Source organism: Struthio camelus, chromosome 10 (genome assembly GCF_040807025.1).
Source record: "Struthio camelus isolate bStrCam1 chromosome 10, bStrCam1.hap1, whole genome shotgun sequence".
Classification (NCBI taxonomy): Eukaryota; Metazoa; Chordata; class Aves; order Struthioniformes; family Struthionidae; genus Struthio; species Struthio camelus.
This window is the reverse complement of record NC_090951.1, coordinates 1,988,714-2,011,865: the sequence shown is the minus strand read 5'-3', so window position 1 is coordinate 2,011,865 and position 23,152 is coordinate 1,988,714. Positions and strand designations below refer to the sequence as shown.

General features: G+C 39.8%; 1 protein-coding gene across 10 annotated transcripts in view; it reads right to left on the bottom strand.

Annotated features, from left to right (window-relative positions):
* Nucleotides 1–23,152, bottom strand: part of ANKRD11 (ankyrin repeat domain containing 11) — a 170,251-nt gene that overhangs the window by 135,379 nt on the left and 11,720 nt on the right. For 9 of the 10 annotated variants that reach the window (XM_068956285.1, XM_068956284.1, XM_068956295.1 and 6 more), the window contains one exon: nucleotides 6,649–6,728. The gene's annotated coding sequence lies outside the window, so the exon portion shown is untranslated. Of the gene's footprint in view, nucleotides 1–6,648; nucleotides 6,729–7,429; nucleotides 7,450–23,152 lie in introns of those variants that run through there. The other variant, XM_068956287.1, reaches the window with a different exon arrangement.

Sequence of the window (23,152 nt, the reverse complement as noted above, 5' to 3'; positions counted from 1 at the left end):
AAAGAAATAGGCTGCAACTGCCTACTATAATGTTAGGCTCTTCAGTGGTTTAGCATGCGTGGTTCCCATAAAATTCATACTTCTGTGTTGCTGCCATGTTACACTATCAAGTAATGAATATCAACCTAAGTTTTTATTATCAATATACCACAGCAGCTCTTGGAAGGTATAAGACAGCTAATAGGCATTTCGGCAGTAACTATCCCACCTGTAGTTCCACCAAAATTGCCAAAGGAACCGATGCATCTCCTGCTGTATTCGTGCAACAGGAACGCGCTACCCCATATGCCAAGAAAACTCCCCTCACAGAACTAATGGATTTGAATGTCAAAACTACCAGGCTCGCAAATAGCTGCACTATTATTTAAAAGAGCAAAAGATAAGGAAACAAGAACATCCTAAACCATTACTCATTCAAGAAATATAAGTGCGCCGGGTCTTATCAGTAGGCCTTTGGACGGTAAGCTCCTTAGGGTAGGAACAGATTGCACACCTCTTGCTGCCAAATGCATCATCTGCACTTAATCACAGCATGATGGATATCTTCTGAAAACAAGCAACTTCAGCCATATTGTGTGTAATCCTACTACCCCACTCCAAAGCCTGTCATCTCATGTCCAGAGTGTCATTTCCTCAGGGCAGAGACCATAACTTCCTTCTTTTTCAAGAAATCGCTTTGCTATCATGCACAATTCTAACAAATAAATAAAAAGACTACTTCAACTATTGCATCTCGTTTTTTCAATGACCAGGTTCTGCATGTAAAAACTGACTCCAACGTTAAGCACCAGAAAGTGCCGCAAAGCACTTTCCCTTTCAGAAAAGGTTACACCCGAGAACACAGGGGCAGAACAATGGAAGCTGTAATTAGCCACTAACATGCCATATAACCTACAGATTCTTTCCCTGAAATAGTGTATCCATGTGTCACTCAGGCATATATACACACACACAAATACACACACACACCCCCCTCCAGTGAAATAACAGACTGCACCAGTTTTTGGAAATAACAATTCTGTGCACCATCTACTTTACTAGCTTGCTATACTGAACTTAATCTCAAACAAAATAGTGTTTGGTAAGTGTAGAGTACATTAGCTGATACAAAAGCTACAAAATTCTAACTCAGAAGTGTAATTTTTTTAAGGGGATTTTTGTGGTCAGGAATGCAGCCCCTTCGGAAAAAAAGATGATTCAAAAACCAAGCAGACTGGAAAAAAAAAATGTTTTCCTTCTTTTAAGCAGCTGATGCAATGGCTTCGTCTAGTTCTAAACAAGATCACGAGAGGAAGGAGGAAAAGGGTTGTATATGGCTGTGAATTGTTCTGGCTGAGAGTTTCCTTCTGTGTCATGGTGAATATGCAGATCTGAATTATACCCAAAGAAACAAGTCAAGCAACACAATTTCCAAAGACGTTTCTGCTTAGCTCAAACCTGCTCGTTAAAAATGCTGTATTGGGCACATGTGCCATGTTAACATATTAGCAATAGAAAGGTTAGTGAAAATGAATATATGCAAGTGCTTCACTCTCTAACATCTGACATGCAAGAAAGGAGCTGCCCTACCTACACTTCTCTTAAAAGATATGTTCAAATTGAGGGCATGTAGGTGGCATCTGCCAAAAATGGCATGTGAATAACAGTCACAATTTAACAAATTCTGATAAAATATAGGGAATTGTAAAAGCAGCAATTCAAACACTCAAATCAAGAAATGCTTCTGCTGAGAGTACATCTGAAAACCGAGCTTTTTTCACTGCAGGCAGGAGGATTTTGAAGCTCTTTCCTGTAGGTCTCAGCAGGGCTGTATCCAAAAACTTATGCCCCTTTTACCCGTGAAAGAAATCTAGGCTCACAATAAGGCCCCCTCTGTTTATAAGTGAAATATACAGCTTTAAACTTAAACTTAGATTATGCAGCTTCAATGCTGTCTATTACAGAAAATAAAACGGTATGAAAAAGCCTACCACTTCTAAAGATGCATGTTAATACCCACCTCAAATTAATGCAGATAAGACATCGTGAAAGCGCCATGCCAGAACAGGGCATTCGGTAAGAAATGCTGCTCTCTACTAAACTTGACTGCAGGCTTTTACGGGCTTAGCCACACACGCAAAGTGAACCCAAGCTCTGCCTCATGTGAAACGAGCCTACAGCTGAAGAAGTTACACAGTTGCTGTAAGGCATCTCCAAAATCTGAACATTTATAAGAGAAAAAGCTTCCACCATTTCAGAAGCAGTGTGAGGAACACAGAAGTCAACCAAACCCACAAGCCAAACAGCTCCGCTTTAATGTTATATCAGGCTACTAATTACACTGGCACACGGTTTCCCCTCTCCTCATCGCTAGCTCCTGCTTCAAAACCCGTTAGCCTTCCCTCAGAACTGAAAGCAAATACTTCTGTATTATACTCCAGCAGCACATAAAAAGCCTCCCTGTTCGCTTCAGCTGACCGACACTACGCTTCCGATATGTTATCTCCTAATCCTTCCAACTCGGGAGGAATGAGAACCAAAACGAGTGGAAAAGAACCCGAAAACTCAAGGGGGCTTCTACAAAAAGACATTTTCTTTGTAAAACATTAAGTTTTGCTTCCTCAAAAGCAACAAACATTGAAAATTGTGCGTGATCAAGTTTAAAGAATTAATAGAAGAAATAAATAGTTAACTAAAGTCATATTTCATCTAAACATTACTACCATTATTATGGTATCTGACTTTCCAAAGACAATTCAATTCTGAAAACATGTACTGTAATTGCTTTTTCACTACAGGCCTCGGCTTTACAACGGCATCCTTCTCAGGAGGTCAGAACAAGGCAAGACTCCAGCTCTGAAAAGCTATTCTGTTTAGCAGCGCTACCTTATTCATTCTTTTAATCTTACACCTACATATTCATTATGAACTTAGTAAAATACCAGTGCCAAAACCACCATCAAAAGCCATTTCAATCTCTGCTGCTCTGAGAAAGCCTTGACCCCTCTGCTTCTCTAATGAAGATGTCAGGAAAGTGAGAATCATACCAGCTGTCAGCTCGTAGGCGAGTTCTGTACTACAAACCCCTCACACAGGTGAATTCTGGAGGATTAACTGCGTGTAATGCAGCAGTTTCTCTGTAAACAAGAAGAATCGAGCATGATGAACCTAACCGGTTTCAAACAATTATTCAGAAGAGTTCAGCAAGAAACTCTCCCTTCTACTCACTGCAACACGAGTTAGTGATGCAGGATTATATACCTTCAAGCTACAGGAAGCCAGCATCTTGGGCAACCCATCCGAATTCTTTTTCTCCACCCATTTAGACAGGACCTCTACTGTTACTGCCATGAGGAAGTTAAGACAAGTCTCTTGTTGAGTACTTAAGGTAGCACAATTTGTAGCAATTCCTGTGCTTTGTAAAAAGGAGTCATCTACTAATACAGAGAAACCTGAGGCTTTCATAATGCTTTTCTCCCTGCAGTGGAGCAGGTCTAAGTTTCCTCCCTGCTCCCTCCCCACACCACCGCAGTTTGCTGCTCCTCCAGTTGTACCAATGCAACTACTTCTGGGTGAGCAGATCCCTCCACAAACAATCCTCAAACTTCTAAATATTCTTCTTTTATTTAAATACAGAGTATCTTGGTCATCCAGTTAACAGCCCATCACCACAACAGGCAGTAGCGGCTTAAGTGATGGAACAAACCACCTCACAGGGGACAGAAACATCTTGCACCAGGCTCGTAACTGAAGGGAGCAAGCACAGTGGGACGCTCTTTGAGCTCCTTCCCAGCACCCAGGCTGTATTTCCACTAGCAAAGCTATCAAGGTGGAGCGCCACCATCAGCACGGTGCCAGCACAGTAGTACCTTACTACAAAGATAAGCCTGGTCCTGAAGGAATGGCTTTCAATACGGAATCCACAAAGCCCTTTACAGTAGACTGCACACTGGCAAGTACGCGTTGCTTCAGGCAGGGAAGGGGGGGCCAAAACCAGCTTTGGCCACCAGTGCATTTTCACTCACAAGTTCACTCACAAGCAAAGGCAACCTCTTTCTCAGAGTCTTTCACAACACAACACAATCTTTTCAGATAAGAGAGAAGGTAGCATATTGTCACTTTGCTAGTTTGGCATACAAGCACAAAGGCACCCCAGGGTTTTGCCAATGCACAGCACAAGGAGTTAACAACAAAGAGAATCTGTGTTTAGAATGACTGCTTTTTAGGATGAATGTTTTTTGTTCAAGCTTCAGTCAGACGTTAGTTTTGTTCAATCCTTGGTCTACTCCAAGGATGACATATATTGCATATCAGCGCACTGGGCAATACCTGCATGATAAACTGCAACGACCATCTGCGCCATAGCCTCCTCACCAGCACCACGCCTATGCATTCAGTTCTACAGAGAGTTTCAGAACATGCCAGATTTAGGCAAATTTTTCAGCCAACACTTAGAGGATTCTGATCTTCTTCCCTCACTCCAATGTCTCCATATTGCAGTGGCTCAGGAATGGAGCTATTAGATTGCAAACAAATAAGCATTTAAAGTAATGCAATAGGCTGCCTTTGCACAGCTACAGATAAAAACTTGCATTACGGGAAAAGATCACTTGACTATAACCTCCTAGGACTTAGAAAACCCACAAAGAAAATTTTTTTTTTCCATTTTTTTAGTTTCAGAAGTCAGAAAAACATCTGACTTCATAATAATTAATTCTGCATAGCGTGGCAGTTTTGTAATATTGTACAACTTCATCTATTAAGTTTCTCCATCCACTGCTTCAGCTGGGCCCATAATTAACATAGCATGGCTTTAAATAAACAAAATACAAAACATCTGATGAGAAAAGCATTAAAGATGGAGAAAGAAATATACGTGGCATATTTTTCTAAAGGGCAGCTACTGTACTATGTAGTTCATAAATCTGAGTTCTCATTAATACATCTAGAAGATGTAGTGGCCAAAAGGCAGGTGATGTAGACAGAAGGCCTTGGGCAGATGCAGTCTACCATAATGCTTTATAACTGGTTAGAAAGCAAGTATATTTTGCCTGCTGGGCAAGTATACCATGCAAATACGTTTGAATGTTCAGTAGATTTTCATTTAAGTGAAAGCTATTGCAATTAACGTTATCTTGCTTTCTTTACAAAAGTATAGTTTGCACACAAAAATACAAAATATCATTTCTTTCAAAACAGAATGAAACATTTTTGTAGCAAACAATGAAATACATTATGTAGTAAACAATGTCTTTTATAATTGATCTCGGGATCCAGCTCAGCTTTTCAAGGAACTGCAGAACACCCATTAAAGAAAGAGTTACTGCATACTACAGCAAAAGGTCTCACACTTGATACACTTTAATTACTCAGCTGCAGCAGGGGAGAGTTACTGATGCCTAGCCTGTTTTGTTTCACTGTGAAAGGCTTCTACTGCTATTAATATTCACTAAGGGAAACTGAAATAACCTCTTGGCTCCATCTAAATACCTTGGAATTAATATGGACAAACAAAAGTACACTAATTTTTTTCTCAAAACCCAGCACAAAAGAATCCTACAAGCTTGCAACCACCTGATACAGCCGACCTGCATTTTTCTACATAGAGTAACTCTCCTTTAACAAAAGCCTTTAGTATCATAATGACAACTCAATCACAAATTATTTCACTGCAGCATAAACCAAGAGGTCAACCAAGTACTCGAAGCACCACGGCAGAAGCAACACAACGTAGGTTATCTGCTGAAAAGCCTTCTTCATTGTGTTTTTGGACAGGCAGAGGATGGATGACCTTCAACTCTGCACCACTAACCTTCCCCTCCATAATACTGCCCGGGTATATATTGTAATGCTGAACCCTCAGAAAGCTGTGAACAACAGCTCTTGCTCTGTTTCCACCACACGGAGCTGCCAGCACTGGAGAATAATAGCGAGAACACAACTCTCCCCTACTAGTTACAGCTATAACATTTTGCTTCTTAGAGGATACACCAACCTCTCTCATGCTCTCTCCAAACACTTAGGCAAAATCTCATTTTTTGTAAATTCCGTTCCAGGATATCCTATTAGTAAACTACAATTGCACACCTAGCCATTTCTACCTCTGCTAATGTTACCAAAAAGCTGAGTTCTAACACTGCATGAAAACCTCAGTATCAACATATTTAGAGTTTTCCTGCCCAAAATGAATCTTAGATGCCATCAGTTTCAGTTATACTAATCACAGGGAGATAAAGCATCATTAAACTTTATTAATAGATTTTTTTTTTTAAGATATTCTGGAAGTGAAGAGAAAGAAACAGGACCATGACATACTAGAGGTAGGAGGATACTTCATTATTCAGCAGTCAACAGCACTAGCAAGCTATGAAGCCTGCTGAACAAACCAGCACTGGAATTGCCTCCATCGGAACGCTAACTTTTGCTTTCCCTGAAGTCAGGGAAAAAACTTGCCACATTTGAAATGATAAAAAAATGAATGAGTTTCTTAGAACCAAAGACATTTCCTAAGATAATCTTGGCTCAGTACATTTCAGCTATCCCATGGAAACTTGGAATGCTTAGCCTCAAATTTCAGTAAATATCAGGAAAATATTAACACACATCAACATGGACACAAGCATTTGTTAGGTAATAAAAGAGAGACTTAGACAGAAGGTAAATATTTACCGATTCCATAGTTGAAAGCTGATGTTAGCAGGACATGTATTAAAATCCAACAAAGGCGTGTCCCAAAAACACTGTGAATTCTGAAAGAACAGAAATTAATTCATTAGAAAGTTAAAATACAATTTAATTTTATTCAAAGCAAGCATACTACATTTGAGTACCTGAAGGCTACTAAATACAAATCCTTGCCTAATCCAAAAGTAATTTGATAATGGGTCTGTACAAACAGGGAAAAAAAGAACGAATTTGTGGAAAGCTTAACAGGATATCAAGAGAGTTCTGCAACTGAAATTAACTTCTTGACGACAGATAAATTTTACTTGTCTCAAGGTTTCTGCAACTGTGTGGTTTTAGAGTCATTTTATTTAAAAAAAAAATAATAAAAGTCTGCCCATCATCTCCCCCCACTCTTGCTCTGAGAAATACTTGAAATACCAGGGGACTGAGACTACGCAACAAGGCACCGGAGCAGCCCGCAGAGTGCCACCACGCGCACTACGCTCCTAACTCACTTTGTAAGTGAATGATGTTAGAGAAAATTATCCATGACAATAACTTTTTTTAAAGCATACCTTTTGGTTTCTTGCTCTGAAAGGCAGTTAATCAAAGCCCCATTTTTTGATTATTTTGTTTTAAATCAGCTCTCTTGCTGCACCTTTTTAAGGATATTTTTCCAATGACAAATTCTGAAACTGACTTTTCAGACGCTGGGTAAGAACCGCCGAGAGCTCTCGCACATCGAGGGGAAAGGGGAATTACATGCATTAACTGCGTGACTAACCTGGTACATAAAAGGGTTGGCACAAACTTCTGACTCCAAAAAGACATAGCTGAACGCTTTACCACTTCTCACGACAGATGAGAAGCTAAACTGCGCTGCCTTCCCCAGCGTCTCAGGTGACTGTCACGTCAGCCTGCGCACATCGGACTAGCCCGACGCGCACAAGCATTACAGCTAAACCCTGCCTATCTTATGAGTCATCGAGCTCTGTCTGCAAGTGTGGCAAGCGCATTTGCTTAGAAATACATTTCTCCCCAAGCCAACAGAGAAAACTAGTCTGCTCCAAAGGAGAACCGCACAAGAAGTCACTATCGTTATTCAGGTGATCTTGTCTGCTCCTTAACCCTAAAGGGGCCAAGTTGCAGGCCAGCACAGCGTGGTAGTAGCTCATACAAGTTACATGAGCAAGGACAAGTCTGAACCACAAATAAGCATATATTTGAAGGTCTGCAACGTGAAAGAGCAGAGAGCTTGGGCAAAGCCACATGTAAAAGTCTGGCGGTAAGATAGCGTTTTACATCCATAACACGTGAAACCACCTCCAGATAGCTGTTCCACACTAGTAAGGGATCTGTAGATACAGAAAGGCTCAATGTACGCTCTAAGGGAAAAAGCAGAACTTCTTCAAAAAAACACATCAGGTGCATAACAACAGTACCCGAGCTTCTCCTACGTTTCCACAGAGAACTAGCTCAAGGCAGGAACCTTTTAAAAAGAAGTAAGCTGATGCTGTATTACAGACTACAACTGCTAAAGCTTTTCCACGTGCCAGACGAGCAGCAGTAACCTGCAGCTCAAGCACTGGGCCTCCCTGAGTCAGTCTGAAGTTACTGTGGTCTGCACAAACAGGTTACAGGGTTAACTGTCACCTTCACATGCCCCTATCTCTGCCAAACTGCCCCCACAAAATCCTAGCCACGTCCCTAGATTCTCTGAAGCATACTGAGGGACACAATGGTCAAATCTCTGGTCTAGCTAACAAGAGAGGATTTGGAATTTTTCCAAGTTAGCTTCTCTTCTAAATGGACAACTTTTATAAAATTATTTCATATATAAAATATATATATATACACGCCTTTGTATAAAATGACAGAAGTGGAACTACAAAGTACAAAATGTGTCCTTTTTAATCCACCCCAAACAAACCAAACTAACTACCGCTTTTCCTCTAGCTTGATCCATTTTTCCAGCTGCCTCCTACAGAGTTCCAAAGAATCCCCCACAGATCATCCTTATTCCCAATATCTTCAAATACTGGTCATCATCCTCATAATTATGTTGTGCTTCTTGTGCTGTTTTGAAACAGCCTTCATGCCGATGCCTTTACTTTGAAGCTTCTTTGGAGCAGCCAACAAACTCCATATTAATCCATTACTATTCTCCCAAATTCTGTGTCCGCAATTTTCTTTAAGGCACAGCTCCCGGGACCAGCTCCACAGCGTGCACAGCAACAAATTTAGTTACCTGTATCTTTTCACAGCATAGTATTCAACAGGACTTGCCTTGTACAGCTCATGGCATCCAGTTCTATCTTATGGCTGTCTTTCATTAATCTTACGTCAAGCTCCTTCTGTTAAGTAGCCACATTTGGACATCTGCCTTCCAACAGGATCATGTTTAAAGAACCAACCACAACAGAACAGGCCTTGAGCCTGAAGCAGAACAGGACAGCTACGCTGCAAACAGAGCAACTTTTACCAGTCCTGGGTCCTGAGCGAAGCATAACGAACCAGGACACCCTCCGAGGAGAAACCCTCAGGCTCGCCAAGACAGGCAGGTGGCAGAGGCGCCTGCGACCTCCAGGACAACCTAGTCTGCTTCAAGAAATTTTTGCTCTCTCAAATGAAAATGGAAGGTCGCTAGTCAGGGTTGAGCTGCTAGCAACTAAGCAAAGACAACAAATCTTAGGAGCCATGACGAAAAGGAGCAGGCCAAAACAAGAAAACCACAAAGAACGCGCAGAAGTGCACAGCTCAGGCCCAAAGAAGGAAAATTCCTGAGTAGACAAGCAAAAGGGAAATAAATGAGAAATTGCAGTAATTTGTGTAAAAGAGCACAGGAGATAAAGTTATACAGCTACTTCATGTTTTTTTCCATTTTTTCGAAAAATGACTCCTGGGGCATTGAGGGGGGCCCTTGATGGAGATCCGCGGTGATACAGTTGCACAGCATCTCTTCCAGCATGATTCTCCTGACCCTTTCCTCCTCTTCTCCCCATAATAAGAGTTACAAGTTTAGAGTTATCCACTCAAAGGAAAGGTATAAAAAAGGTTTTTGGTTTTGAGGTTTCTTTCAGCTGTCACATCTGGAAAAATCAGTAGTGCTATTTACTGCCAGGTAATGACTAGGATTATTTGTGAACCAAATCATTGTGGGAGTCTAAAGGAATCTTGTCCCATGGCACACTGGTGCACAATCTTCAAGATCTATTTACATCTGCTTCCCAGACTAGATAGATATATTTTATTCATTACTTAACTCACACGTAAAATATACATAAAGCACTGATAACACTGAGATAGTTAATGTATATGAGCCAAGTAACTTTTGCAATTAAACTGAATGCAAAATTTTTAATGAAACTGTTCAAAGCATATCAAATTACTGAACATCATTAAGCACAGCAAATACTTCAGAGAAGGATGCCCAACGTGCAGACCATGGGCAAAACCCGGCTGGTTATACGCGTTTGCGTCACTCATGTAACATTCCAGTTGTGCAGAATCCAACATTTCCATTTAAAACTAACCTTTATTTTCAAAAGCCTAAATTAAAATTAATAATCTGTTAGAAACGTTTACCCAGACAGTCTTCTCAGCTTTAGTCTGATGAAAATGAATCACTTCAAAAACTAGCATCACTACACTTGCTTTCCCCTCCGTGAACTTAGAGGCTAGGCTCAGACACATACTGAAAGTGAACTGCAGCTACAGAAACCATTTTGCAATGCAAAATGGCAGCCATTAAGCCGCTCTTTGCGATGAAATGGTGGTATAAATACCAGATAACGACGTGTTCAAGGAGATCAGACTCTGGTTTAAAACAGTCTCAGAGTCTTTCAAAACTTGTGGTGCTTTATTTCATATTAACATGAAGTAATTTGGAAACCCAAAGTAAGCAGACACAATTCCATTAGAAAAGAAGAACGTTTCAACCCCTTGAAGTTCTCCCATCAACTTCTACTCTTTAATAGAGATTGCTTTGTCCTCAACGCTTACCCAATGATTAGTTATTGATTCCTCTTGCTGCACACCAGACAAGTCGGTATACTTCACAGATTTGAAGTGTACTGTGCAATTTTTGCTAGCATGCATTGAAGAAATTCGGAATTAAATAATTAAAACTTCTTTTAAAAGGGTATCTTGTATCTTTATGGATAACAAGTTAGTATTTGAAGACAAAAAGCACTCTACAACCACAAGCTGCGAATAGGACAAAAACAGAATATATATATATATATATATATATATATATATAAAATATAGACTGTTTACATCAAAGGCTGTTGAGATCTGACAGGGGAATGCTAACCGGTTCCAATAGCTCAGCAGAAGGTGCTCTATAGACTGATGTCAGCAATAAAAGGATAAAACTGGATCACCTCTATACAAGAGATGCAGAGCCACTTATAACGGGTCCTATGAAAAATGTGTTTAATATCCAACAATTTTATAATTCTAAATATTTCTTAATTTGATCAACTGAATGCAATGAAAGGTAATATTTACAATCTTCACTTTACAGGCAGTAGGAAAGAATCCACATATTTAAGTCTGGTTTGAAATCTCTTGCTTGTTTGAAATACCTCCTCAACAGCATTTCGTTTTTTCATAGTAGTGCTTTTTTGAAGCAAAAAATAAAGTTATTTTTTGATTTAGAAATCGATTTGCACTAATTCAGATATTGTGGTGATCCAGTAGTAAGATGGACAACAGGGTATCAGTAGTAGATTTAGGCACTGGTTTAGGCTCTAACTTCTGAACAAAAAGCTGTAGAGAACAGGATAGGCTTTTTCCACAGCGCTTATCTGCTTCCCTCCTATTTTCACAAATTGTGAAATCACATTCAAGTTCAAGAATTTGAGAAATGGTTGAGAAGGGAAAAAAATACATGAAACACAGCATTAAAAACTCCACGTGCTTACAATCTACACGTCTTCCTGGAATATTTGTAGAGAGTTACCTTCTGCAATAGCAGATTATATTGCTATTTGGTTACAGTACCAAAGTCAGCTCTTGTTAAAAAATCCAAAAGACGCATGCTGGTATACAGGGAAGAAGTCAAAGTGTCTTATACACAGAAATAGCGTGGAAATTACACCCTCGGTTACTTGCAACAGGTTTTGTCACACCCACTTCAGAGCCAAGAACAGTTCTACAGGCAGCAACAGTTAAACCTTTCCTTTGGCCCCAGGAGGGCATATACTGCTAATTAAAGAGCATCCGATTTGTGACATTTTCACTTAAGAGCCCAGAAAAGCATACCAAGACCATTTCTCATAGTTTAAGTGTTTTCTGAAGAAGGAAAGGAGAGGTTGCATATTGCAGATGGAGAAGGAGGAAAGAAAGAGTTGTTTTTAAGCAATATGCAGAAATTAGAGATAAATAACTGAAGTCCGACCAGTCCTATCAGTAGCTTACACACAAACCATCTCCAAAGGCACATGTACTTAACGATCTGTTAAGCTCAACGGAACTAAAGTAATACTTGATCATGCATTTATACCCATTGTATGTGTTTTTTAATAAGAACTTTTCAACAGCAATGTCTGAGCTATAGAAGTTGCCTTTCACTAGAATCTACAGAAAAAAACAAATACTTCACCAATCATGATGCTCATACCCTGCCAATTACTGAAGGGAGAGTTGGGGGGAGGCAATCAAAGTGCAGAGCGGATTCCACTATTTTTTCCCCCACCCCCAAACACACAACAAAACCTCAGTATGATCGAGAGTGACAAAGCGGGTAGAAGTCTAGACTTCATACATTAAGCAAAAATTTAGTTTGGCAACTTTAAGAAACAAAGTAGATAACATACTCTTGGTCTCAAAGTTTTTCTTCTGCCCTGCAGATAAACGTGCATGCTTAAACCTACATTTTTAAAGCTCCTGTCGTCTTCGCCACTTCATAAAAAAATAAAAAATAAAATAACTTGATACGTTCCTCAAAACAGAGAGGAACGAGTTATTTACGTGAGGGCTGAAAGGCCCGAGGCTCAATCTATCCTACCCAAAACAAAGGGAAAGATGTGGTTCCTGAATTACCGCTTGCGGGACCAAATTGTCCTTTAAGTGTTTTAATTGAAAGTCTGATACGGACACCACAGTCCGCAAAAAACGGAGGGCTGACAATAGTATAAATTCAAGAACCACTAAGTTATTTAGAGACCTCCAATGAAAGAAAAGAATACAGAATTTGTGATGTCAAATAACTAGTTTCAATATGTTTTAGCTATTCCTCAAAATATGTGCTCCTTTCAATTCATGAAACTACATTTGTTATTATAGTCGCACACTGACTTGGCAGTCAACTCAGCTTACAGCACCAAATATTCTTGAGTGACCCTAATTACTGAATACTATTGTTATCTATTTCTTAACTACTCCAAACATTATGCTTATAAGGAGAACGTGAGAAGACGCTTGTGTATGGTACATTTTTATGCTTCCTTTTACAGAAGTAAGACTTCGTAAGTTCAAATAAAAATTGTGACATTCATTTTAGTACGTCAAAGATAGTTTAATGCAATTTAAATACAAAAACCAGTTAAACGTTACTAAACTGAAAAAAAGATCGGCAAGCGTACAACAAGCAGTTAAGTAATAAGCTCCTGGAAATTACTGGACACTTCAATTTTGTCACTGGTTATCTGGTTTCCTTCTACCCCTGAAGGATATCTCAAAATTGCTAATCCCTAGAATTACATAACACCTCACTGCTTCCTCCTTGAAAGACCCATGAAAGCAATTTGAAAGGTACTTGGGGGCGGGGGGGGGGGGGGGGGGGCAGAATGGAGATGTCAGAACAGTCCCAGCCCTCAGCACGACCTGAAAGCTTAAATGATTTCAGTAACTCAGTTTTCTCTTGGAGTGATGTGGCGGAAGAGCAAAGCAAGCCTGAACAGCTTCCCCTGAACCAGATTTTTCAATTCTGTGCACACAATTAAGAGTTATAGCAATACACAAACATGTTCTCTCATCTCTCTCCCTTCACCCTTACCACCCTTCTGCGGCTCCTCTGATGAGTGGAAAGTATTAAGACAAAATACCGTTTCTGCAGTTTCCTTAACCAGCCTTGGACTACAGCTCAAGGCTACAGCTTGCCCTTCTATACTAGCAAGTAGAGACAAGACTTGTTCCGTCAGTCTAGAGAACATGTCGTTTTCCATGCTATGATTTCATCTGCATAAATAAAAAACTCTAGTGGTTCTAAAAAAAAAAAAAAAGAAAGAAAAAAAAAAGAAAAAAAAAGAAAAAAGTTAGATACCTTAAGTTAAATATAATTCACATTTATTGGTAATTGAATAGAGAAATCTAAACTACTCTAGGAATATTTGCCTTATAACAGCATTAACTTACATTAAGAGGTCATCCCTATCATAGATAGGAATAAGAGAATGCTTACGCACCTAAAAACAATGATGCACTGTTACTTAAATAGCCGGGGAAGCTACAGGCCTCCTAGTTCTTTGGCCCTACTGCTTCCAAATAATCCTCCAGACCTTTATTATTCTTTTTTTAGCGCTCCAGTATGAAATGTAATTTGCCTAAGACTGCTGGGTCTTTCCAACCTGGTTGAGTCTCCTCCAAGATGATGCACAGTCAAGCACATACAGATCACTGAATAGAGAAGCAGGCCTAAGTACGACATATTCAAGAGTCATCGTCTTGCTTTTGAAAAACAATTACTGTTGATACACAGCAAAACAAATATACAGTCTAAGCATGTGAGAAAGTGCTTCTGATAAAAGCATCAGCAAAGAGCAATAGCATCATCTCTTCCTTCAGATAGACTGATTTGGTTAGCTATCCAGACATAAAATTTAATATCAACACTTCCAGAATCTCCAAGCTGTTATTTTAGGATATAGTAAGCTGTTAACTCCTGAACCATTTGACACAGATGCAGAATGCACAAATGTGGTTTTTCAAAGCAGAATCGTTCCATGATAATTTTTAGTTCACATTTAAGCGAGAAGAAGAAATTGTAAATTCCAGCTGCTAAACATTTGCCTGAGCCCCATCTGAGAAGAAATGCATCTCCAGTCCAATTGTTCTACTGTCAGATATTCACATGGATGGTTACAAATTTTTTTTAAGCTTACATACAGCAACATACATTCAGACATGTAGAATAAAGGTCCTGTGCAGTTCATAAGGGAAATATTTTAGAAAATATTATCCAGGAAAAAGACTTTCAGATCAACACAGAAACCAACAGAAAATAAAGTTCAAATACAAGGCAGGAGGCAAAGGCAACAAATGCTGTTCTTGGGCATACAAACAAAAGTAACAGAGGAAGAACAGCTCTATTATAGACTACAGCATGAGTGATATTACCGGATGTTGACAAATTAGAAAGGTTAATAGGAAACCTAGAAGAAATTAATCAAGTGCTAAAAACTCAGTGTATATTAAAAAGCTAGAGAGTCAAGCTTTTAAACAAAGACAAGTCAGAAGATTAGACTGCTCTCTACAAGTACCTGTAAAAACTGCAACAGAGTCATCTAGCAAATAAAGTTAAATACCAATTTTTCTAGCTTACGTTTGCAGCAATTCATTCTAGAAATGTACCTACTGCCCTTACAAAAATCAAAACTAAAAAAACAACAGTGATCTAGTGGAATTTCTACCATGTGAAACAACAAGATGAACAAGAGCAGCAGCCTGACAGGTCAAACCCTTCCCCCCCCCCAATACACCATGTTGACTGACTGAAGTCAAGCATCAAGCTAAAAATCTTGAAGCTTCAAGCTGTCCTAGTTAAGCTCCAAGATGTTGCCTGTTGCCCTTCAATAGCCCAGTAAAGATAAATAGTATGTTCTCTGGAATTAAACCAATAATTTGAAGTTGGATCACAGCTGCTGTCATATTTTAAGGTAGATCCTCCTTCTCATTCCTCCCACATGCAAGTCTAAAGCGGAACACGCACACTTGTCATTAGACCGAATACCTTCCCCGTAACTTTGCCCAGAGCCCTTTACTCATCCATTCCACTCGACTTCCCTTTGTCCCTTCTTTAAAGTGAAGGAGCAAGTGTTAAAAATGCAACTACCCTAGGAAGAGACTCCTCCCTCCCCTCCCCCCCCCCTTTTTTTTTTTTTGGAGAGTATGATTCTGCAATTTCTTACTCCATGCTGTTCTAAACACATGGAGAGGATACAGAACATTCTTAAGATGGAGAAAAAAAAAAAGAATGAGAGAGAGACAGACACACTTGTCACCTTTTACAGAGTCTCAGATATTTGCAATCATGAAATTTAGTGGCAAATTGGACACAGGTTACTATTAATAACTGAACTATTTCCTTTCCTTTCTGAAAGCTGATTTGTGAAAAGGATGCAGGCATTCCATTTTTAAAAAACACTAATTAGCCAAGGAGGAGTCAAGGAAGTCACCGTTCAGCCTTCAAGAACATGCACATAGTCTCTCTCAAAGGGGAAAAAAATAGAGCCAACTTCTGCAAGAAGTGCCTGATGATCATCCGCTCCAAACAGCGGTATCAGCCTCCTCAGCCAGGAAAATGACATGTAGTCACACAAGCATCACAACCGGATACTTCTGCAACTCGGGCACACGACTCTCGTCTTAAGAATATGCAGGTCTCACTCCAAGGCTCACAACAGAGAATTTGCATGCATGAAAACAATGATATGATGCTGTTACCTGCCACAGTCGCAGACCTGGCTTGATGACCTCAGAAAAAGCAAAAAAAATGCAATCGTAAAAATGCACTCAAGCCTTCAGTTTCCACAGTCATGACTAGTGGCTTACAATCACCTCAAATTATATAGCAAGGATAAACCTTAAAGGAAGTGCCTCCTCGATTTACACATGGAATCTTTTCCCTACTGTCTAGGTCCTGGCAAGTTAAGGTCAGAATAAAAAGAGATTCTTTAAAAAAAAATACCGCATAAATCAGAAGCATCAACAGCTTCTACAGAATTTGTTCCTTCTATTATAAGCCCTGAACAGGTTTAAGTAGCAGTTGCCATCAGTAAAGAATTTGCTCCCCTCCCATTTTCCATTCTTTCTCCTGAAAAATGAACATCTTAACAGTACCTACAACCCAGATGAAGCAGACTGCTGCACAGTCTCATCTCAGCTATAGAAAGCAAGCTTGAAAATTGGCACGAGGGGGGCATAGCAAAACTCATCCACTCGGAATCACCGCAAACCTTTACTAAATAAAAAAAGAAAAAAAAAAAAGGAAATCAAATGATTCAGGGGTGCCTCCAGCTCCTAAAGAGGGACTGGATGACTCCAAATGAAGTTAACAGGTTAAAGCCGATTTGAACAGCTCAGTGAAGCTGAAAAGGGAGATCTCATGCCCCCTCCCAGCCACCTCATGCCCTGCTTCTCCTTGGGCTACTTCTGGAGCTTATCCATAAGCCAGTCCAACTTGCTGGCCCAGCAAAAATTATTCATTGTCTTCTGCCAGGGTACTGCTCTACCATTTTAAGAAAGCTGATTTGACTTGTACGACGAGACAAGAGCCAGCGCGTGTTCAGAGAAGGTGGCACAGCGTTGTCCCCTTGCTCGGCACGCTGGGGAACCGGCTCACGCAGCGCCGTGAAACCACACCCCAAGAACAATCTACAAACACCTAGTGAAAGGGCATATCCCTTCCTTCAAAACAGATCGCAATCCAAATAAACGACACAGAGGGTGGCAAGGAAAACAGACAGAGGACAAAAGGACAACAGAGAGTTGGGATTAAACTGGAGTCCCTTGATCCTCAGCCAAGTGGCCTACCCATAAACCCATGCAACTTCCAGAGCCAATTTAAAATCCGGAGCGTGCTATACTTCAGGTTATAAAATCATATTCAGACACATTCTTCAAGTGTTCTTTGCTCTGCTGGTGGCTAAAAACAATTCCTTTGTCATCAAATCTTGCTTCGGCAAGCTGACGTGACGTTTTTAACTCGGGAAATAAGATAATTTTGGTTCAAGGTAAACAACTACAACTGTGCATCATAAACCGTTTCTAATTTTAAGCCCGAGTCCCTCTAATGCCATTGGTATTTTAAAGAAAGTTTCCTTGCAAATTGTTTAGATTGTCGAAGGAGCTTCTGACTGAGCCCTACTGCCAATTAACATCAGCAGAAGGCGTCAGCAAAACACATGCAGGTGTACTTTCCTTCATCACGCAGATACAATGCTAGCCAATACAGCAGGTGAGCTTCCATATCAAAATGAGTCAAAGTAAACCCAAAGATGAAAGGAGAGAGAAAAATGTACAGTGAATCTTAAATAGCTTGAGAGGCAAAAAACTGCGTCTTGTCTCTGTTACGAACAAACAGAAAACAATAAGCATTGAAATCAAAGCTACACATACTTAAGCAATGTTTGCTGCAAGTCATTCTGTAGCCTAGAATTTAAACACCCGCTAGAGCTTCACCAGTGGCAGAAGCAGCAAGAATTCAAGTTATAACTTGCTGCTACCATTTCAACAGTCGAGTTGTTCAACGCAGGTAGTAAACTCACCTGCAGCCAGCAGCGCTGTGTCTAAACTAGCCCTCGCGCTACCGCTACCATAAAGCGTTCTCAGAAGCCACCCAGAAACAGCTAAGCCTTACAATAAGCAGAAGCATCACCACCGGCTCCGTAAGCCACTCGCGCCTCAGCGCAGCGGCGGAATTTGTTCCGAACTAAAATGAGATACTGAGGGTTGCAACTTGTCTACCTAAAAGATGAATCATAACACACAGAGGTAGCAATAACTCTAAGTACTGTTTATAGGTGTTACACTAGTAGGCTTTCATTTTCTCATCAAAAAAAAAAAAAAAGTGCTAAATTACAACCAAATGAACACAACTTAATGAAAGAATGTAGCAGAGCGAACCAGATCTGATACAGCCAAAGCGCGCTTAATCAGTTCTGCCTGTGGTCAAGACCATTTAAACAGAAACCTGCAGCGAAGTTGGTGTAAATCGGGATAGACTGCTCCTCCAAAGTTTTGTACCATTACAAGCTTTCAAACAACTCCACCCCACTCCTGCTATTGCGGTCAGAGAGGGAATTCCAACCAGAATTATTTCCATCCCATTTTCTTCTGTTTGAAGAAGCAAAATAGGAATAGCGGACAGCAAAAAATATAGACTACTACTTATTCCCAGAATAGTTTAACTGATAACACAAGTCTCCTCTTTAAAGGGAAAATTTGACAAACTCTTAAAAAGCCTATTGTACAGCAGCACGAACCTAGTTTTAGATAAAAGCATCTGAAGGCGGCAATAGGGTGGAAATTCGCACAGGTTAAAGTTCGCCCCGTGAGGTTAACCTCTCCTAACACCCCGAAGAGGGCAGCGCCTCTGAGAGGCCACGCAGAGCAGGAGACAAACCCCCTCTCCTCCCTGACCACACTCCAGCTACCTTCCTCCGCACACTCCCAGCTCGCACAGAAGTACCACCCACACCAAAATCAGTAGCGCGTCCAGGTCACAGGAGATAGCGCTCCTCCCTTCCAGATAATCCATTAGAATTAACAGACCTAAATTCAACGTCGTCTTCAAAGCACAACACGGGATGCAAACTGGCTCAAAGTTAACCCCAGTGTCCAAGAAAAGGAGGGAGCAGAGTGACCGTTTGGCTTCGTTTGTGACTAACGCTTTTTCATGCCTTCTGAGAGGTCATGTATTAGCTGTCAAACCAAAACCAAATGCAAATCAGCAAACCTTTAAATATGCTCAGTTTCAGAGTGAGGTTTTAGAAAGAGTCAAGTTCTCTCTCTCTGCCAGCAAAGCTATTCTGTTCTTTCACTTAACAAATGAACGTTTAACAGAATAATCAAGTAACAGAGTCTATTCAATGAATTCCACAAAAGGTAACTTAGTCACCGTAGGCATTAGTTTATGCCTACAACTCTGCTTACATTGCAATTCATCAAGCAACCCTTCATGACTGCACCTTTTTTTTTTTTTGGGGGGGGGGGGGCAGAGGGGGTGGAGGGACCCACTCAAAGATTACCTAAGTTAGCTGCCTCAGACCTGGAAAGAAGTCAAAGAACTTAAGTTGTCTTCAAGCTAGCCATCATATACACTCATTTACAAGCTATAGGGTCATGCTTTTTAAAAACAACTTTAACAGACTGCCCAGTTATTCTCTATCAATACAATGTCACCCCTTCACTTGAAATACTGCCAAAAGAGCAATCATCTGCCGCTACCGTCAGTCCTAGATGAGGCTGTTCCTACGATATCTGGAAAAACAGTTCAACTCAGCACTAGCACAAAAATTTGTTTCCTAATATTTTGCTATGTTATTTCACATTTTAATTCTTAGCTCGTAAGTAAAATGCTTCCAACTTATAAAGCCTTGTGTTTGGAACACTTGGTTTTGAAGTAGCTGAAGTTAAACAAAATTGGAATAAAATTCAGATAAAATTTGTGAATTACAAAAGAGTAAGTGTTAATTATTTCACGAATTGCCAGCAAATCTGAACATCCTATTTGATACCTTAGCAGCGCCGGCATCTCAGAATGTTAGAATACGTTAACTATCTACCCCCTTCAAAGAGGTACATTCGCGTTATCCCAAATTTGTCACTAAAGAACACAAATAAATGGTCGCTTTCAAATGCTTAGGCAACAACACGCAGAAAAAGAGGAAACGTAGAAAGGCTACATAAGATCCAAAATTCTGATTATAGCCAAGTCATTTTTTTAGACTCTTATTAAAATTAGGCCAGACCGACTATGAATCACACTTGCCTCTTCTGAGCAACAAAAAAGCACACTGACATCATACAGCAAAAGACACAGAACTAAGCAACGGAAAACAGAGGTGAATGATTGTTATTAATGCAGAACAGAGTCCAAGGGGATTACAGCTTCTAATCTAGATAGCTTACCAGGAGCCATACCCGGACACCCTCTCTCCCATTATCCGCACGTACAGGAGAGAATTCCACATTTACTGTGTTACTGTCATTTGCTCCAAAGAGGGGACGAGGCTACTCCATACACACACAGTGTAAACAGTGCACCGTGCTTACACATCACATAAAATTTTATAATAGCTCGTAAGTTTCATAGGAAGCAAGCAAAACTGTACTTAAATATGGTGTGTAGGTATAAGAAAAATAAAACTGGTTTCAGCCCTGCCTCCCCTCCTTATCCCTACCTCCTCCAAATGCTTTAAATAATGTATAAACAAATAGTGATAACATCCTATTACAGGAAAATGGTTAGTTGCTTAACACTTCATTACAGAACAAAATGTTACTCAATTTATTTCATAAGGTATCAAGAAATAAATGTGAGATCATATGCTTGTGAAAGTATCCACATACTAGAATAATCTGGAATTACATATCAGACAATTAGCCACTAACCACAGAAAAAAGGAAAGAAAGGGCCAACGTACAAGTTTCCTAGAAGTCCTAAAACAAAACTAAAAATTCATTTTGAGCAATCTGGTTCTGGAAGTAAGTGAAATCCATGTCTCCAATACATAGCTTAAGGTTTCTGCCATAAAAGTATACAGACTAAAAAAAAAAATCTGATGTGGTTTTCTCTTCTTTAGCTCATCCTGTTAAGCAAAAATGAATCAATTGCCAAACGAGGAGTTCAACTTGAACTGATGCCAGTGATACCAATATGATACTTATCTTCCTGGTAGCTGGAAGGCAAATAGTACCAAGAATTCAAGAAACCATCAGATCAGCCTCCTTCCATTTTCTTATGCACCCTAAACCGTAAAGTATCTGAGCACAGACACTGTCTCCTAGAGATCATGTTGTACTTTACACTTCAAGTCACGGTAAAGAAAAGAAACCACCCAAAGCCCCAGCTCTTCAGAAGAGGGCAAATCCCACGCACTCAGAAGATTATGCTCCTTGCCTATTCTGCTAGCTCCCTTGGCTTGTATTGTAGCACAGAGGGATCATTTCTAAAGCCCTAAACCCTCTCTGCCCTGGGATGGTCCACCGTCTTCAGCTGCAAAATCAGCTTCCTTTGCCAGCTGCAGTGGACACACATAATCCTCTCATCTGCATTTTCTGTGCCTGGGGGTTCATCAGCAGAAGTAAATCAAATAGAAAGGTAGGCAGAGTTCAAGAGAACAGCAGCTGTGGCATAAGACAGACATGGACAAGGATGCCAAAAAAATGAGAGCAGCAAAACAGACCCAAAGTCCACAGACAGCCAATAAACATGACTAAAATCCATCTCCGTTCCCTTTCTACCTGCTCTTAGCTAAAAGGAAATATTTCTTCGTATGATTGACTGTTTTGTTATCATTCTGTTGGACAAAGCTCGTTGTTCTTAGAAGTGAGGCTTAGTGTCACAGGAAAGGTGTTTACCTAGCTGCAATAACCACCATAAAGACATAGATATATTATGAAAAGCAAGTCAACCTTTTTTTTTTTTTTTTTACACTCAGAAGGATAAAAAAAACGTTTCATTGTCATGTTTCAAAAGTTAAAAATCTTAAGTTGAACCATATAGCATAGGAAAGAATGTTGCTAGTTAGGTTATTATTTCAATTTTCATTTCATTTGCAAATGAAGTCTAACTCGTGTATTAAACTTAAGTAAATCTATCCAATTCCAGAATCATCATAATACATAGGCAGTTTTCATGACCAAACTTCTGCTGAAGAGAAAAGCATACTTGATAACTCTGAACGTTACTCTGAGGGACCACATCTCACAGTTTATATAAATAAAGTGCCTCCTGCAAATAACCATGGTTCCTTCAGTGAAGACTGCAGCATGATTAACAGAGGTCCATTATAAAGGCAATGCATAACCTAGCTCCTGTTAGTAGTCACTGCCACATTGGACTGTGTTTCTATAGCAACCAGGGAGGAAAATATAAAGCAAATTACAGTTAAATGAAAATTATTCTCCATGACAATATGCGTAAATGCAGCAACATTTGCAAGGCCATTCTGGATAAAATGTTTATAGTCACACGTGTGTTGACAAAAATAAGTAAAAGGCTAGATATAACAGCTAATAGATCATCCAAAGATAAGGATTATAGTTTTGTTTTCAAGTTTTTATGTATTTAGAATAAAATTATTCAAGCTCACAGAATGGCAAGCAAACAACCTTAACAAAGGTATCTGCACATTTATCTAAAATATACATTCCTTGAGAAATAGTTTCTCAGCAGCTATAACATCCATGCTTTGAATGCTGTGATCCTTTCATTTTCATGGCTGCAGACAAAGAGCACATTTATACCTCTTCATCCCAGGAGAAAATGTTTTAAACAAGAGGCTAAGTCACTCAGAATATTTATAGAGATCTGACCAAAACTGGAATAGTGACTTATTTTAATCAGTTATAACTTACTTACTGAAAACCAAGAAGTGTTTTATACCTCAGAATTTGTAGTGTTCATTCTGTAACTAGCAGACTCTTATACTTTACTACGGTTAAAAGGCAGCACAGGTCAATGAGACTGTGTTGTCAGATAATTTTGCAAAAGCCCACAATTAAGTCTTAAAAAACCTATCCTATTCTTCCATCACGATTGCTTAGCCCAAACAGT